At 32.5% G+C, this 18,185-nt stretch overlaps 1 protein-coding gene across 3 annotated transcripts in view; it reads left to right on the forward strand.

The window, feature by feature from the left end:
* The window catches only part of LOC137924570 (uncharacterized), a 110,240-nt gene that overhangs the window by 27,384 nt on the left and 64,671 nt on the right, over window positions 1-18,185 (forward strand). The window contains exon 1 of one of the 3 annotated variants that reach the window (XM_068767962.1): window positions 10,682-10,765. The exons of the other annotated variants lie outside the window; for them this stretch is intronic. The gene's annotated coding sequence lies outside the window, so the exon portion shown is untranslated. Of the gene's footprint in view, window positions 1-10,681; window positions 10,766-18,185 lie in introns of those variants that run through there. 3 annotated transcript variants of the gene reach the window in all.

An 18,185-nucleotide genomic window follows, 5' to 3' on the forward strand; every position in this document is an offset into this window, starting at 1 on the left:
CTTACATATATAGATTATGTTAAGTACTTGTAATGATAAGTGACTGCTCGATTATTGTATTTCCTTTATACAATATAACAATATAAAGTGGAATAGTTACCAAAATACTAGTAAAAAAAAACCAAGCTTATTTTAGAAATTATCTAATGTTAGACACTAATGTTACTTGAAGTAGTAATTATTTACGGTGTAGACGAAGAAACGAAGACGCTGTTCGGATCTTACTGGCGAGTTCACAGTCGTTCAACAAGTTTTCGAGGGAGATATTCTCTTTCTAGTAGCTCGAATTTGGAATAAGAGTATCCGTAGATGAACGAAAGTAACCGACGGAGCCCAGTGGAATGGCAAGATGAAATGATAGAGGGCAGGCCGCATAGTGCGCAAACTCTAAGGTTCTGTATTAGATGCAATGGACAAGCGCAACGTAGGATTTTCGCCAACACGATTTTGTAAGTTTTCGAAAGACACTGAATGCGAGTCGTTTCCAACCAGCATTTTTGGGCATATGGAGTGGTCTATATTCAGCAATGGATGCTCCACAGCTGAAATAATTATGATGATTGTTAAAATTACAATCTTGTTTCTAGGAGATAAATTGATAATAACAAAAATATTATTATATTATTTGCTACAAATTATTTAATTACTTGTACGAGTATGTTATATTAGTTACTGGCCCGAAAACAACGACTGGATATTTGTAAACTCGACTTCAACTAGAGATATTTGGACCTACAACTCTGCAGTGGATATTCTACGAATTTAATATAATCTTTATGTTTAATGCGATATATCTTTTGCTTTTGATAAACGATATCAGCCGTTAGTATTTATAGATTTATCAGATTTGACGTAAAGCGCTAAAAGTTACATCTTTTTACAGCAACTAAATTTGTGGTCTGCTGTTGATTTTGGATTCGTGTTTGGAAGTCCAAAAATATTTTAGTCGGGTAGTCGCATAATGGCGTGAAGAGCTTTTGAGAGGAGACTTTGGCTTTGAAAATTGAACCGAGTTAAATACTCCGATACGAAGGTCTTAGGGACCTAAACCCCAGCTTGATCGATTGCTATTATCGGAATATAAAGGCGGTAAACTATCAGTAACGTCAAAGATTGCAGGTGGTTTAACAATGCGACAATTGGTCGTGTGGTTATTGGTGTACAATGTCGTGGGGCGTCTGACGTATTTCCACGTACATATTGTGTTGTCCGACAATTGAGGCATCTAGCGCGGAAGCAGATTTTACGACGTAAAAGTAAATTGAAAGATTACTCGAGTTTATTGCGTTGTCTTGGCCCTATTATATTCTAATAAATGACATGACACGAATAAGTTAGCTAGGTCTAACCACCGGTGTTTCTTTACAAGTAATAATTTTAGTATTTTTTGCATAAAAGGCGTGTCAGTTGTTTAATCATTTGTTTTAGGAATAGTGAGGTAAAGATACAAATTTTGAAGACGAACAAATCTCATCCTTATTCACAGTAATGTTAACTTCTTTGCAGAATTGGCCACGATACATTTGATCGTAGGTCTAGATAGTATGGTTATTTAAAAGTTTACGTTGCTTCTTCTAGTGGCACACGATTCTACTTGTTCAGTTCTTATAGTATTACACCATCGTACTTTTACAGACGTAACGGACTTATCGTTGGCTAATATTGCTGGAGATGACAAAGTACAACTTACATCAGAGAACATTTATTGCAGTTTAACTATTTATTGTATGTTGAGTGAAATGAGACTTACAAGCGTAGGTATTAGGCTTTATTTTGGGATACAATTTTATTTAATTCGCACTTTGTGTATTTTTTGCTCACAAACAAGTTTTAATAGCAATCCCTAACCCGCCTGCCAAGCATAGCGATTATGTTATATCCTCTCAAAGATATTTTTGGGAGAGGACTATGCCTCGCATCTATTAATAATATCATTAAATATATAGGTTCACAAAACATATCTTTGATAGGTAACGACATAATTACACCTATTTTGCGCTTGAAATATATTTTTAATTTTTTGCTGCTTTGCAACTGTGTTTTTATGTTCAATAAAGTTGTTATTTCTTTTTTGGGCGATTAGTAAATGATTACAAAAAGTATTATGTGATTATGAGTCATTTGGTGATATCGAAAATAGCTGTCGGTTTGGATGAGGTTCGGGCCCCTGGTCCTTCAGTTTGCCCAAGACTAAGTTGTCTCTCGGGGGCGCTTGCGCCATTGAACGTCCAACCAAGTGAATTAAGAACACGGCGGACTCCCCTATTTGGTAAAAAATCAATGCAAGGGGAGATTCTGGAGCAAGTTCAGCTTTGTTTATAAAAATAAACTTTAGGTTAGGCAGCTTCGAAGGTTTTACTATCTTTAATCCACCGAAACTATAAAGTGAAGAAAACTAGTGTGTTCTCTACACATTTAACTTCTTTAAAAAAACAGAAGTATCATCATTATACGTTATTAAACGCAATATTAAACGTATCATCATTAGGTAATGAGTTTTTATCTCATAATAATAAATAAAAAAGCTAGAAGGTTTTTATTTATATTTAGAATTAAAGTTTGGCAGATGTAGCATATTATTACTTCTACTACGTATTTAACTGACGCAAATACTTCCGAAGAGACATCTAAGCTCGAACCTATACAATGTGAATCGTTAGCACAGTATGTAACGTGGGAATTGTTCATGTGCAATTGATACAGGCAGTCCAGTGGTTTATTTCTAAAGCTATATATACACGCCCGTATGACCATTGATTAGTAATTGAGCTTAAATAGACTTCATATTTCCTCGACCATATTCAAGATATATACGCTCGTGTATGGATATTGCTATTTTTTAATATCGTGAATAATTATTAAAAGAGTAAGTTACTGCTATTATAGATGAGCTAGAAATTTGTTTTCAGTGTCAAATTTTTAAATATAAAAATTGTCTCTTTCGAAGCATATGGCATTTTTTTTTATTTATTTATTTTTACGAATAACTATTTATATTCTACCATTACCATTGTTACCATTTTAAGTGTGGAACGTACACTACTGGACATGCTGCCACCCCCATAAATTTTTAATAGAACCGGTTGGGAACTGCCTGCATCCAGCTTTTTCTGACGACCTTTCCAAGGTCACCGGAAGAAGCTTACAGCCCTACGGCCGTCTGAGATGCACGCCATAATGAGCTGACCCTTATTCGTTGAAGAAAAATATGTGTGTGAGGTGGAGTTGAAGGAACGGGTGGAAAGTGGCACTACCGCCTCCTTGATAGCAGATAAAGAATGCCGCGGCTAGTTTCTAGATTATTACAAGAAAGCATTCAAGGAGGTTATAAACAAAAATTAACATTATATAAAAAATAAGATCGAGTATATTCAGAGAAAAATATCGAATAAAGATTTAAAACAAAAAACAAGAACAAGGAATTTTAAATGTAAATTGTAAACTAAATGATATAAAAGAATGTGGCAAAGAAAGAGAGGCGATGCGTGTAAGAATTGTGAATGAAAGAAAGAGAACAAAAGACAATGTTATGAGTTAAAGAGAACGTAGCAATAGAAGTTGTGAAAGATGAGAAAGGAGAACGATAATAAAATAATAGCAATGAAAAAAATATTGCTAAATAAGCACCTGTCCCAAATATGATAGAAGGTTCCCTCTCAGAGGCCACGCGTTTCGCGTGCCAGGTGGCCTGTCGAATGCAACTTCAATTTGTTGATTCCTTGCTTTACTCCGATTATTTTCGTTCAAATAATAATCTCTGTATTCCTGAATCGAAAAAGAAAACTGGAACAAGTGTTTGCCTTCCCCCATGGCCAGTTGAGTAACTATAGTAAACTTGCCAATGGCCTTAAGTGAGAGACAACGTTTCAATGCTGTAAGTCATCATTAGTAACACACATATCTTGTAGAACTTCCGAAACTTGCCCTACGATTTCGATTCGGTCATAATATATGTTTTCATATATTAAGTATGATTTTTAAGGAGTTATGGGTTCCCGATCCTATGAGTCTTTATGCATATTTAAACTGAGCTAAGTAGATTACATATAAGCTTCTTATTTGATTTGGTTTTTTCTCAGTTCTTTTTTTCGGGTAAAATGCTAGTCATTCGCTGCAGACGAGAGAAGTAATGTAATTTGTTTAACATTTTTTTTTATAGTTATTTTCTTTGAACTAATAATTAAAAGATTGATATGAGGTTCTGAGAGTGGTGTGAGGGTAGTAAAATATTAAATAAAGTTTTAAATTACGAAAATCGGGACAGTTCCACGTTCTCACCTTAGCACGTGTGACAATAAATCTCATGGGTTCTGTAATTTAATTTAATACGGCTGGATCAATATAAAACAAAGCAATACTTTCGCACTTTTCTTTGTTGACAGGAATAATTCTTCTATATGTTACACATAATAAATAGCCCAAGTACGATAGCGTATGACGATTTTCGAACGATTTTTTTTATCATTTGTAAGATGTAATGATTATGGGCCATTGAGGACCGACATATTCCTCATCTTTTGCCGGTCCTTCAGCGCAGGATAATAAATTATAATTAAATACACACATTAAAATTTTCTATGTATTATTGAATACATACAAATGTATAGGCACGCAGCACGTAGATCAGATGTCCGTCGAGGCCTTAAGAATGCGTAGCGAAGACCACGAATTTTAGTCGACCTTACTGAGATTATCGCAAGACGATGTATGTAGGCTGTTTCTAAATCTAATATGACAAAATTGGAAAATATGTAGGAGGTCTATATCGAGTAGTGGTCGTCCACGTGGAAGTGACATTCCCAATTTTTATGATCTCGTGGATACTTCATCCTAATTTTTAATGTTCCCATAGAGAGATAAGAAACTGAAGTAAACAGTTTAAGCGTATTTATTTTATGCGTCGTTTATTCTGTACGCGTGACTGTTTCAAGACTAGTTTGTTTTGCGTTACTTTAAGTCGGCTTCTCGATTCATCTTGCACTTAGCGGTCATGTGAATGGTAATCAATTAGTACCGCACGGATCACGATGACGTCAGACGTTGCTCTGAAGCTAATTGAGTTTGTGATTATGTTCCGGTATTCTTCCCTTTTGTTATATTTATCTACGGCTTCACGAAACTATTTTTTTCATCCTTCATAGACAGTTCTATATATAGCAAAATCTAAACATTAATAGACAAACTTAGCCAGATAAGAAGTAAACATCGTTATCAATTCAAATAAATAAAAAAAGAAAGTGGAAAAAAAAAACCGAAGAAAAACTATACAGTGCTATCATTAATAATCTAAATGCATGATATTGACAGACAAATAGTATAAAACCAAACAGTGTAAAGTATACAGCATACAGTATGTATTATAAAGTATAATATTGTACATTATTTCACCATGTTACATATGTATAATTTTTTTTTAATTTTTTAATTCTTTGTAACAGTAGCAAGTGGTACCGAAGGAGTATAGTGAAAGGGAATCGATGTTAAAAAAAAATATCTGGCATGCGGAAAAAAGGAGATATTTTCAAATATTAATGATTTTAATTTATCAACTATAATTTCTTTGAGTTCATTATAGAAAAAGTTAATACTTTAAAAATACACGAACAGTTATTAATATGCAATGATAATTAAACATAGAAATACATCTCACACATCAAAACCAGTTTATACATATGCGAGGTGATAGGTTATATGTGTAAAAGATTAAAAAGAGTGAATGTGTAACTCATTTGTCAGCAAAAAGCGTCAAAGCTTTTACATTAATCGACCTATTTAAAAAGTCTACTTTGAAATATGTTGCATTTTTTTTCTTTTGGAATGCAACAAGCGAATTATTTCTCGCAATGGAACGTCTGCAAGGATTGATATTCGTGTATATATCCAAGTTTCATAAATCCGAGACTTCTTTTTTTAACAAGTTATACAAAAATATATATGTATTATTCTTTTGTTTAACTTATCTAAGACTCGATTTGGTGACTGAGCGGAAGGTGAGTCTGAGCTAGTACTCTGGTGAGCAGCGATTCCTTCGGAGCCTAACTCAGAACTGACGCTACGACTTTCCGATGCCCTCACGTTCTTAAATTGAGTTACTTGGAAGGAACGGCGGATGTTTACATTCTTTTGCCGACAGCTTATTTGCCAAAGTGAAGTTTAGGAAATAGATATAATTTCTTGTCCAGTTTGCACATTTTTCTGTAATAAGCCGTCTGCTGTTTTTATAACTAAATAGTAAACGATAAATATTTTTATCCAAATTTTGTAAATATTTTCTTCTTTCTATATCTCTTACGTTAATTATTATTTCTAAAAGCATTATTTTTGGATAGAATATTTCATTGTTTGTAATACAGTTGTAAAACTTGACTTAAACACACAAGCATTTCAAAATTTTCATAAGAAAATTGACAGTAAAGTACTTTATTAAATGTTACATGTCGAGTAGAGAAGAGACACCCTTGATAGCTTAGTGGTTAAGGTCTACTACTTAAGATCTTAGGTAGCGAGCTCGATTCGCGACAACTATATATTTTGTGGAAATTATAACTTTTTACCAACCTGTTCACAAACAATAAAGATAAACAGTGAGAGACCGGCATATTCAATGATCGATGTTAAGAAGAAATGTGTTTGTTATTGTTCCTAGGGCGAGCTCCCGTACTGTCTTTTTTAGTAGTGTACTCAAAATGGTGAATTTTATGGTAAAAACAACGACTAAAAGTAATATTTGGTTTGGTGACCATTTTATCCTTCACAGTTTCATAGGTATTTGAATATTTGGGCGTGGCGCTTCCTATAACACTTAATTTTCGAGTGTCAGATATAGTAGAGAAAGAAAACATTATATCACCGTTCATCATGGCGATTTTTGGGGAGGCCTTCACCTTGCTGTCGGTGTCTATCGGCTGACATGACGATACATGATATTAGAGTAGAGTAAAGATAGATTCATAAGATAAGATGTTACTTATTTTATTAATATTTTATTTATTCACGAAGGATCATTAATAGTGACCACTTGTTAAGCATGCGACCATGAGAAGAATGCCAGAAGATCCTGAGGTGATAGAACTGGAATTAGACTAAGATCCCTATAACGATATCCTGCAACTAAAGTTCGCGGATTTCAAACACACTCTGATCCGAGAACCCATAACAAACTAAGACGTTTTAATTTTTTTGTGGTCACTTTTACAATATCCTTAATATACTACAGTAATTAATAAGTACTACAGTAATTAATTTCCAAGTAATATTCATGAACTTCTTGAATTAAACAATAAGTACGTACATTATTTTGAAAGTGCGCAGCAAGAGTAGTAAGTTAACAAATAAGTAATTTATTGTAAACTGTAAGATACATATGTATATGCTCGATGCTCAGGAAAATTGAGAAAGTTCAAATGTGTTAAGCAATAGATATGACTGCTGAGCTTCTGTAACTCACTTCTGCAAGTACATAAAGTTAAATAGTAGTTTGTGTATGAATAAATATATGAATTAATGATCTTGATTACCTACATAACAGAAGCAAGTTTATATTCGACGTGTATCTCTTGTTATTGATAATATTAATACCTGCTTTAAAAAGAAGGACTTTAAAGCATTATTCTTGTGTTACTTCCAGTAGATTTAAAAACCAGTCGCTAGCAATCGAAGAATCAATTTCCGGTGATAAGACAGTATTACGTCTAGATAAAAAAGGAACTGAAGTTTCAATAATCGTTTCTGAGGCTTTTAGCAACAAATTTGTAGCAAATATCAGAAAACAATAAAACTGTTTTCATATAGTGAAAAATGTAGTTTTATTATTATTATGTTTTAAAAATTAAGTCTTTAATTTTAAAAAAAATAAGAAAAAATCTGGCGGTAAAAATGTCACCGGCCATGAACTAATTGCCGAGGCAAATTCTGTAAATTCAAGAGATGGTTTTGGTTCAAGAGATGGATTTTTCACGGTTTAAGGCGCAGTTATGAATAAGTAAATTCCCTGGTGGAAAATTTTTCTTATTTTTTATATAAATTGCGGTCAATTAATAATTTTATTTCAAAATAATAAATTTCATATATTAATGACGTAAAGTTTTATTGAATGACGAAGTTTTTTAATTACTAAATGTCTGTGTCATCGGTAACCACAATCTTTTGGAATATTCCACAAACAATATTATAAGACAATTGACTGATGAAATTATGAACATTGATGATATAAGGCCGACTAGCTCAAAACTTTTAAAGTTCATTCTTTTTGCAATCTTCCTGATAATTTCATTAGACAACAACGAGGCTTCTTAAAATAGAAGAAGATACAAATAGTTATACTATATATAATAAATAAAATAATCTGTATTTGTATAACTTTATACAAAATTGTAAAAGTATAAAAATGTTTAAATTTTTTTATTAGTATAAAAATTAGTATAGTCATTGTTATTATTTTAGAACCACTAATAGTCGGTAGACGCGGGTGGGTAGGCCCCGCACTAGGTAAATCGACAACATAGTTTAGATTGCGTAATGTCAGTAGATGGAAGCAGCACTAGATCGGTCATTGTGGCGATTTCTGGCGAAGGCTTGACATTTTGCAGGGGTCTATCGGATGGTATTAGAATCTTAATGCAAAAATAGAAGATGGAAATTTGCCAGTAAATGTCACACGACAGTAGAACTCTTCACCATTCTAAAAAACCAATAACTTGTAATACAAAAGACAAAAACACAATTAAACAATAGAACTAATAATAATTGCTCTATTTAATTAATATTCTAGCAAAATATTGTCCATTTCTGAGAAACAGCTCTAGTTATAAATTTGATAAAATCCAATTTATACATTATCAATGTTTGTTCAGAAAACTCGGCATCACAAGAGAAAAGGTTTATTTACTGGATTAAACACGTAAAACTCACGAACACGTTTTAAACTCTATGGGTAAATCTTCATCGGTTTGGAGCATTATTTTGGTACTATTTAGTTAGTTATTACTGTCGATAACTGTTTGTTATTAACTGTTTGATGTGTTTGTACACCCTAAAAAAATTTACTTAAGGGCATAATAGTAAAGAAAAAAGTACAATAGGCGGTCTTATCACACGAGGCTATCCCTTGCCACCATAGTATGGAAACAGTAGAATTATAAATAAAGGGTAGTGACCATGTACATATAAAAAAAAACATATACATTTATTGCCACTATTGGATAAAAACTCTTTTTCATCTCTCTTTTCTCTTTGTTAGATCTCTCTATTTTGAGTATGTTTTGTCGGCTTCAATTCAGTTATTGGTCATGTGTCTCATTATAGTTCTGTCTAGGTGAGAAAAAGGAAAAAATCGAAAGCCTTTTGGGCTGTTTCTCTTAGTTCATAAACTGGTAATAAACCAGTGTTCTAAGCTCATGAAAAAGTTCATGAAAAGTTATAGCATCTAGTCTTAACCGCCGCAACAGCCTCTGCGATCCGAGTTTTAGATCCCGCGGAATCAGCAAATGTCACTAGGATAGCAGTTCTAGCCAAGTTATTGAAAATGGTCTACAGATGGAATCTTTTTAGGTCCGGTCTACTGTATTTAGCTGTGTAAGTGTCACTGAATTATCGATATCTCCAAATACCAATGCATAATAAGCATGTTGTGATCTAATAAAGTTATATTGTATAAAAAGACGTATTAAGTCTTAAGACAATGACGAAAAATGCGGTAAGAAAAAAAATATTTCATAATAACTATATTTTAAGTGATACATGTCTTCTAATTAACTTAATAGATGGTTGTTTAGCGCTATCTACACACAAAAATAATAACATACAATAAAGACAACACAGAGGTTAAAAGAGAGAATAATATTAAATATTATTAATTATATTAAAAATATGGCAAACACACTAAGTAAAGTGGTCATATGAGAAAATAAATCAAAAATAACATGCTCCTACATGATCCTCAAAAGTAAAATGTTAGATTCGAATGTACCTTGAAGTTAATAGATGAACTATAAAAGATGCATTAAACAGGAACACGAGCCAAGCAAGAATACACAAGTTATAATAAGAATTAACCACATTAATATTTGATGAATATTCATCATCATCATTTCAGGTGTAAAATGAACCACAGCTAGACTTGGGCCTCCTCCATAGATTTCCGATAAGACAGGTTGGAAATGGTTTACGTCTAGCGTCTTTCAATGACCTAGACAAGGCCGTCTATCCACCTTGTGGTACGGACGTCCATCGTTGCACTTGCCGATCCGTGTTCTCCTCTTCAGAACCCTGAGGCTGGGCGGTCATCAGTTACTTGACATATCGGATACTTTCGTTCGTCACTAACATTACATTTGTATAAATATAGTAACTCATACAATCAGTAACTAAAGGTCTTTTCTAATATTATTATTGTAAGAACATAAAATAAGCCGGATGAAGTAAATGATTCATTAGAAGGGTTGAAATTTAGCATGAACTACGATCTTTAATGAATTAAGAAGCGGTTAAAAAGATATTGTAATTAGCAGAATATACCGTTTGTTAGATAAACGCCTTGTTCATTTCAACTATTCTGTAATAAAAGTCATTAAAAATGTACATGTTTAATAGTTATTTGTTACATAAGCGAGAATAAGCAGGCCTTAACGTTAAAATTGGGCTCGTTTTAAAAGTCAAATTATTCACGTTGCGAGCCGGCAGTGTCAAGTGCTGTTTAACACTGTACTTTGCTTGTATTGAGAGTCATTACCGTAACTGAAAAACGAGTGTACTCCCATGACTGTGCGTAAGTACATTTATTAAATTAAATTATTTTTTTACACCCCACGAGTTTAATTTAGGTTTAAGCTTTACCAATCACAATTTTCTGATATATATACATCTTAATTTATTAACAATATTGTTTAGTAGTCGGACCACAAAATACTTTTTTAATTATACTTTTACTTCTAACATTCTATCTAATTACACGAGTGATTGTTTATAGATGTAAAAGCTTTAAGGAGTTTAATGTAAACCTCATTTACTGTCAACTAACATTTTCTACACCCGGATCAAAAATCAATGGTTCCAAAAATAAAAAAAGAACGAAACAATAACATGGCAAGAAAAAGCGTTTTCTCATTTTCGATAACTATGTATTAAAATCAATTATTGTTTGTCTATCTCTTACTGCTGCAGACTGCATTGCCACAAGTTCCTAGTCAGTCGTATTCTAAGAGAAAATTTAAATTAATGTAACATATTTCAAAATAATTACTTCGTTTAGTAAGTAGTAATTACTATGCAGTAAATTATTACATAGAAGATAGTATATCTTGGAAATGATATGTTCGCCTTTATGCTATTTCAAAGTATTAAATATGACTTTTCAAAACCATTTAAAAATATGTAGTCCCGCGGAGTTTATTTGCCTGTTCTTCGCAGGTCTGACGGGCTTATTTTTCGAACAAGTGGTGTACTCATGTTCAAGTTCATAACAGATCTATTACATAAAAAAAAACCAAGCTATGGAAGGACAAATTATAATATACTAAACACTTATATAAAACTTTAACCGTCCACACGTAAACATAAACACTTCTTGAATCTACACTGCAAAATCTTGAATGTTGTTTTTAACCTAGGCTATCATTGTCAGTTTGTGGCACTTCAAGAGAAAAATCTAGTGGAGCGAGATTTGGACTTCGGGAAAGTCACAAAATGTTCCTTCGTCGACATCAGCTTTTCACTAAACGTTTCGCGTGCTAGCTACTAAAGATTCAATAGATATATGAGATGTTACGCTACCTAATTGGAGTTAAGTCCTGCTGTTATAAAACTATGCAAGTGAAGAAAACAGATTTTACGCAATATCGTAATACAGTAGCACGCCTTTCTGTATCTCCATGTATTAGACGCATGCTCCTTATATAAATTGTTCATTATGTATATAGGAATGTGCTTCTAAATGAAACAATTATACGCGATTTGCGTAGCAGATAGAAATCACTCACTCATAGTTGTGATCTATATTGTATATATTGCAGAGAATATTTACAATCGTGATTGGTTCAAATACAATAACAGGGACTATCTCACTGCTAGCGTCAATAGTCGTTGAAATCTGCGTTCGAATTAGAATTTGAACGGGCAATAACCAATTAACACTTAAAAGTATTGATGACCGTAGTGGCCAGTAATATGGAGCGATTTCACTCTAACGTCACATCTTTATGGTCGATTTTTATAGCAAAATTCATAGTTGTGGAGAGTTAAGATAAAATTCATTTAGAACTTTTAACAATACTGTAATCGATCGCCTACTTTTTATATCTGTTTTGTTTAAGAAACTACTCTGTTTCGCAAGGTGTTACAGTTGCAGAGAAGAAGCAGGAAGAAACTACGCAACAACACATTTTTTTTAAAAAGTTTAAAAATACTGATTTATGGACATACATTCAAGTCAAATATAGTGATGGTTTAGGTCTTTTTTCTGTTTATTTTGTAGTCACAATAATTCTCCAAAGTTATAACTTCCTAATTTTATGTATCCAGTACCATCCCTTGTGTATTGAGGAAAAGATCGGAGTAAATACTGTTTTTATTATTTAAAACATATCTTTGAAATGACGACGATTACTACAGTCATAAATAATTGTTACTATCTCATATTCTAATGCAATATTCAATTTTGTTTTAGAACATGAAAATTGAATAAAACTATTATCGTGTAATATATTTCAGACAAAAGATATCACTAGTCTAGTGATAATAATATATACGATGCGATATTATAATGTTTGCAGGCACAAGAATGAGCTGCTATTATATATTTATATCATCTTTATCCTGAAGCTACCTATAATAGACCTAAAAAATTCGTTCGCAATGTTAAATAAAAATTATCTATACACTTCAACTTGCTAATCCATTGAGACAGGTCTGTTATTTTCTTTTGCCTACGGATCTCCTAATGCCCGATTAAATTTCGTATAATAATATTGAGCGTAGCTAACTCAGAGACTAGTTAAGTAACTGTGAGCTTCTCAATGAGGTCCGGAGTGGGAGACTACGTTTCATCATTTTTAGTAACACGCATTAGTCATAGAACTTCATCAAGGCACTGAGGAATACTGAACGAAAAGATGTTTCGTAGTTTACTGAACACTAATGGTAGTAGATCTATACTCTTATTTTTTATACAGGTCCATTACTTACCACTTAGTTACCATCTAGTTACCATAAATTTAATCACCATTAAAACGATGATTAACAGACGATTAATATTACAATATTAAGTGTCTCTTAATCTAAAAGTATTTCCATAGCTGCAATTCTACACGAGTTGTTGTGTTATAATTTTATGATTATCATGTTATTCATTATTGATGGTCTCCATATATCGAGACGAACTGATAGATCTCATAAGGTATATTCCTTTAGTGGTAACTATTAACAAAGTGGAGAGGCTCCGGATATAATAGAGCTGTTGAGGATAAATGAAATATGTAATAAGCCAATAAATTGCTTTTCTTTTATAACATTCTACTTGTATTTCCTTATATTTATTACCTATACAACGGAAAAAAATATCGGAAAGTAATATACATTTAATATTAACATTATTTTTATGAACATCAATAACGTCTCGAATATTTGTATGTTTATATATTTTGATGTGTTTTACGAAAATAAATATTAGCATAGCTAGCTTAAATTATATATTGAACTTTGTAAATTGATCTTATTTCAGGAAGTTTCCCATATTTGTGACACAATTGTGATCCATATTATTATTTAAATTAAATAAATAAAAATAGGTCTACGTCTAGTTTAAACTAAATGTAAAGTAATTCTACATCATTAAATAAATAAATAACATGAATAGTTGTAGTTATGTGCCATAAACATTACGTGTTTTACTACTCGATAACCTTCCCATATTTATTTTTTCAGAAAAATGCAAAACATTTTTTTTTTAATTTTTAGTAAGGAGACGCATTTTATTCGCACGGGATTGACTGTTTTTTTTGTGAAACTTTTCTTCATTAATATTGAAATAAAGCTTTAAGTTGAGGATAATTATGCTTAAAATTCCATGAAAATCAGCAAAGGCCAACTGAAAATCAGTGAGTTGTGCTGTACTGCAGTACATAGCCAAATATGGGTTCCCACTATTGATACATTAGTAATATTTTGCCAGTTTCAATTTTAAGCTAAGTTAACAAAAAAAAAATTCTTTTTTTTAATACCTATTATTTTTAAACCACGTTGCGATCGAACAATCAGTGAGAAAGTCAAAATAATAAATTTTCATTTCGCTCCATAATTTCATTTTGCATAAATCGCTGTAATGATTAATACCCGTTATTCAAAATTAGGCACGTTATTAGTTAATGCTTATAATAGCGTTTAAATAAAAGCCTTCAAAGTCATAAAACGAAAGTTATGTGACTCAATTTTCATTAAAGCACGCACAAATTCGCTTTGTAACGTACGTAAGTCTATAATTTTGACGCTGCGGTGTTGCCAGGGTGGATTTCATTTATTTTTGTTAAAGGCGACGGATATTTATGCCTGGATTAAGGATTTAGATAGCGGGAACTGCTTAATTTATATTAAAAACACTTGCAAGTTTTTACGTTTTAACTAGACGAGAAATTAAAAATCCATACTAAGAGAAAACTACAGACAGTCGTTTGTTGCATTCAAGGAGCATCTGCTGTAACTGTACGCATTTTACTTGAAATTTTATGTAAATTTTCAACTTATAACATCGTCTATAATCTCCACTCTATTGACAAATTCCGCGGGTTTGACAGGGTAGGTCGCAAAAGGTGCATAGTCTAAATTTCATTTGAAAGCAAAGTTTGATGGCTGTTTCAGGAGTCGTGGCTCGATTTGCTGTATTATATTTTTTTTTACCGGATGGGGAAGCCGCCGCGATCTTAAAGCGTTTGGGAGGACGCTTGAAGTGACTTCGCGCAAGGATTTGACGACCTTAGCTTGGGCCGTTACGCGTTTAGCATTTCGACTGGACCAATCGTCGACTTAGTCGGTTGCTATTGCCTAGCTAACATTAATAACACTTCGGAAAGCGTTGGGAGAAATAGTGTCGGAAGACTCTACGGCAAACCTTTAATGTAGGAAGATCAGGAATAATGAACTTGCATTTTACGTAATTAAATAGTTCATGAAATAATTGGTCTGTAAAGACGAATAATTTAAAGTGTCATGTATTTCATTTTTTTAAAGTATATGTAATATTAGCTTGTTATATAGGGAAGTTTATATTAATTTACAGTAGAAAGAGATAAATACATACATTTTTATTTTTTTAACAATTTATTATTTTTACTTAAAATATTAATTATACACGAGTATCTTATTAAAAAGAGCTGGCTTACAATATTACTACTTCGGAAAGCGTTGATATTTCGACTCAATAAACACAGAGGCACGGTAGATTCTGTAATTAAATATAAGTAAACAACGACATCCGTAAACCATCGACCAACAAGAACCCTGTTGGTTTCTCATCAGTGATTTTAACGAATTAATCTTACACAAAGTATGTTCACGGAATTACGTGTATAATGTTATACAGTTCACAATGTACACAAAACTGTAATGCAGTTAAACTTCGGTAATATTTAAAGTAAGCAGGGCCAAGTCGGACTGGTAATCCAGTTTAGTACATGATTCTTAACGATATTAGTGTTACCGACATCTGTTCCTTAAACAAAAGCGGCCCACGTCTATTTGATTAAAAAATAACATACGTATTACAATCGTAATATTTGCTTAAGTTATCTCTGATAGGAATGACTACCAGAAATAATATTTATAATTTTATTACAATAAACTATTTTATTCATAAAATAATAATAGATAAGTTACCTATTGCGTCACAATTAAATTGGGTACAACAAAACACAGAGACAATTAGAATTGTATTCCCTATCTAATAACCTGTGAAAGTAGCCTCGAGTTGCAACAAGCTTTTGTCTTTACCGCTGTCTAAAATTCCATAATTGCCTTTTACGCGATTCCCTCCTGGACCATTTCCAACGCGATTTTCTCTGATTATCCTTTTATATAAAGCTGTACTAGTAACACATTAAAATACTCCATATCTATTTTTCTTGTCGTCGTTTCAACCCATTGACGGCCATTGCAAGACATAAGCTTCTTCCCTAAGATATCTATGGGAGGATATACCATAATCGCCACGCATGGTGGACGGGTTGGCGATCGCAGTGTGGAATATATCCTCTGGAAACTTGTTGGTTAACAGTGGTAATCCTATATAATTAATGCACAAAATGTGAATTATATAAGATTGTATCCAGAGGAATCGAACCCGCGACCAACGGCTGCAAGTCTCAGTCCTCTATCACTACCCTCTATTGATTTTACTAATTTCAGTAAGTATGTCAGCGCCAATAGATTAAACTAACAAACTTATATAATATATGTTTGTTAGTTTAATTAATAAAATTAAAAATGTTTTCCTTTAGTAGTCATACGCAGCCCTAGCCACAATCATGCTAGCTTATATCTAAACGTTAATAACTGAATAAACCAGAAAACAATATTAAAGGGCTTTTAATCGGTTTTAGGATATAAACTGTCGAACATAACATTTGATAGCGACTCTAGTCATAGCGGCGGTGATGTCTTATTAATCTTTTTATTTTATCCTTTCTTATTTACGGGCTGTTTCTGTTCGTCACCGTAACAGATTAAGGCAACGATAATTTTAAAAATGGGTTTCTTTGATTATTTTTTATTAATTAATTCCAGGCTCCGCTGAGTGATCCCCTTTTTACGACTACCCGTATCAAACGATAGACCCAAGCTGAAATGCCATCTATCGGCACCTACTACAAAATTCATTCAATTTTATTATACATTTTAAAATTCCTTCCTCGCTTGTAACAGAAGAGAAAATTTGTATTATATTATCTATTTTAAACAATGTCTTGGTTAATCTGACAATCATTGAGATATACCATGGTTGTTAATACATGCATACATGAATGCATACAATGCAATATACTAAATATTCACGGGTTTCCGGTATATATTTCGCTTTATCTAATTTTATATAAAAATTACACTAAAAATATTTATTGCCTTTGAAGTTCACTAACTTTTAATAAGGGTTCAAATTATTTTCTTTCCCTTTCTAAGCTCTCTACAGACGGACGTCTAGACGCAATGGTATCCTTTTGTTGTGAACATTCCTTGAATTCAGACGAAGCGGTTTGTCGTTTGTAATGCCTAAAGCAAAACTGCCGACGACAGTATTCGTGCGAGAATAACATAGTTGTATTTTAGATTCAAAAATATAACAAAGCGTGTTACAACTGTTTCAATACCTCAATATGTATGATGCTCAAAATAATACATAAATTTCGAGTAGCTAAACTATACGGTATATAACCTGAAAGCAGAAAAATTTACGCTACGCATATTTTTAATTCCAATAGCCTATAAATTTAGAACAACGATTTGGTACTTTCAGCACTCTGTCAATAGCATTGTCAAGAGCGTTTCATAATTGACGTATTTGTGTATATCAATAGTAATTAAAACAGAAAAATTAAATGGATGAGAATTAATAGAATTTATGAAACTATTAGTCAATAATAATTTAAAATAAGTTTCGTTATGAATGTTTACTATGAACTCGCAGTCGCTTAACGAGGCACAGCGAGGGCAATGCCAGTGATTTCTTAAGAAAATCCAATCAGGAATGAGGGGATCCATAAACCGACGAAAGTGCACGACATAATCCAACGGATTGACAAGAAGTTTCAATGCGTAGGCAACATAGCGCACAGAATAGATGTTTGCTGAGGCTTTAAGTTTCTGCGGAAATGATGATGAATGATAAATTTCAAACGGTACATTATTTAAAAATAATGTACATTTTTCTTAAATTCCTATTTTTAACATAATTAAGTTGAAAAGCTATGAAGTATGTGGTGTTACTATATCGCAAAAAATATTTTGCCGACTCAGAAAAATTAAGTTTGGAAATTGGATAGTTCGTAACATTAATATAGAGTAGACCCGAAACCGTTTTTTTGTAATACAAGTTTAATAGTGAAATTATAGGAAAAATACAGTATACTTAGAGACATATGTTAAAATACAAATTGTCAATATCAATGTCAATACACAAATGTCTATCTATAGGGAAGGCTTATGTCTGC

The sequence above is a fragment of the Battus philenor genome, unplaced genomic scaffold, assembly GCF_028537555.1.
Source record: "Battus philenor isolate CCGP_79_NKW_IND1 unplaced genomic scaffold, ilBatPhil1.0.hap1 SCAF_24, whole genome shotgun sequence".
Taxonomy (NCBI): Eukaryota; Metazoa; Arthropoda; class Insecta; order Lepidoptera; family Papilionidae; genus Battus; species Battus philenor.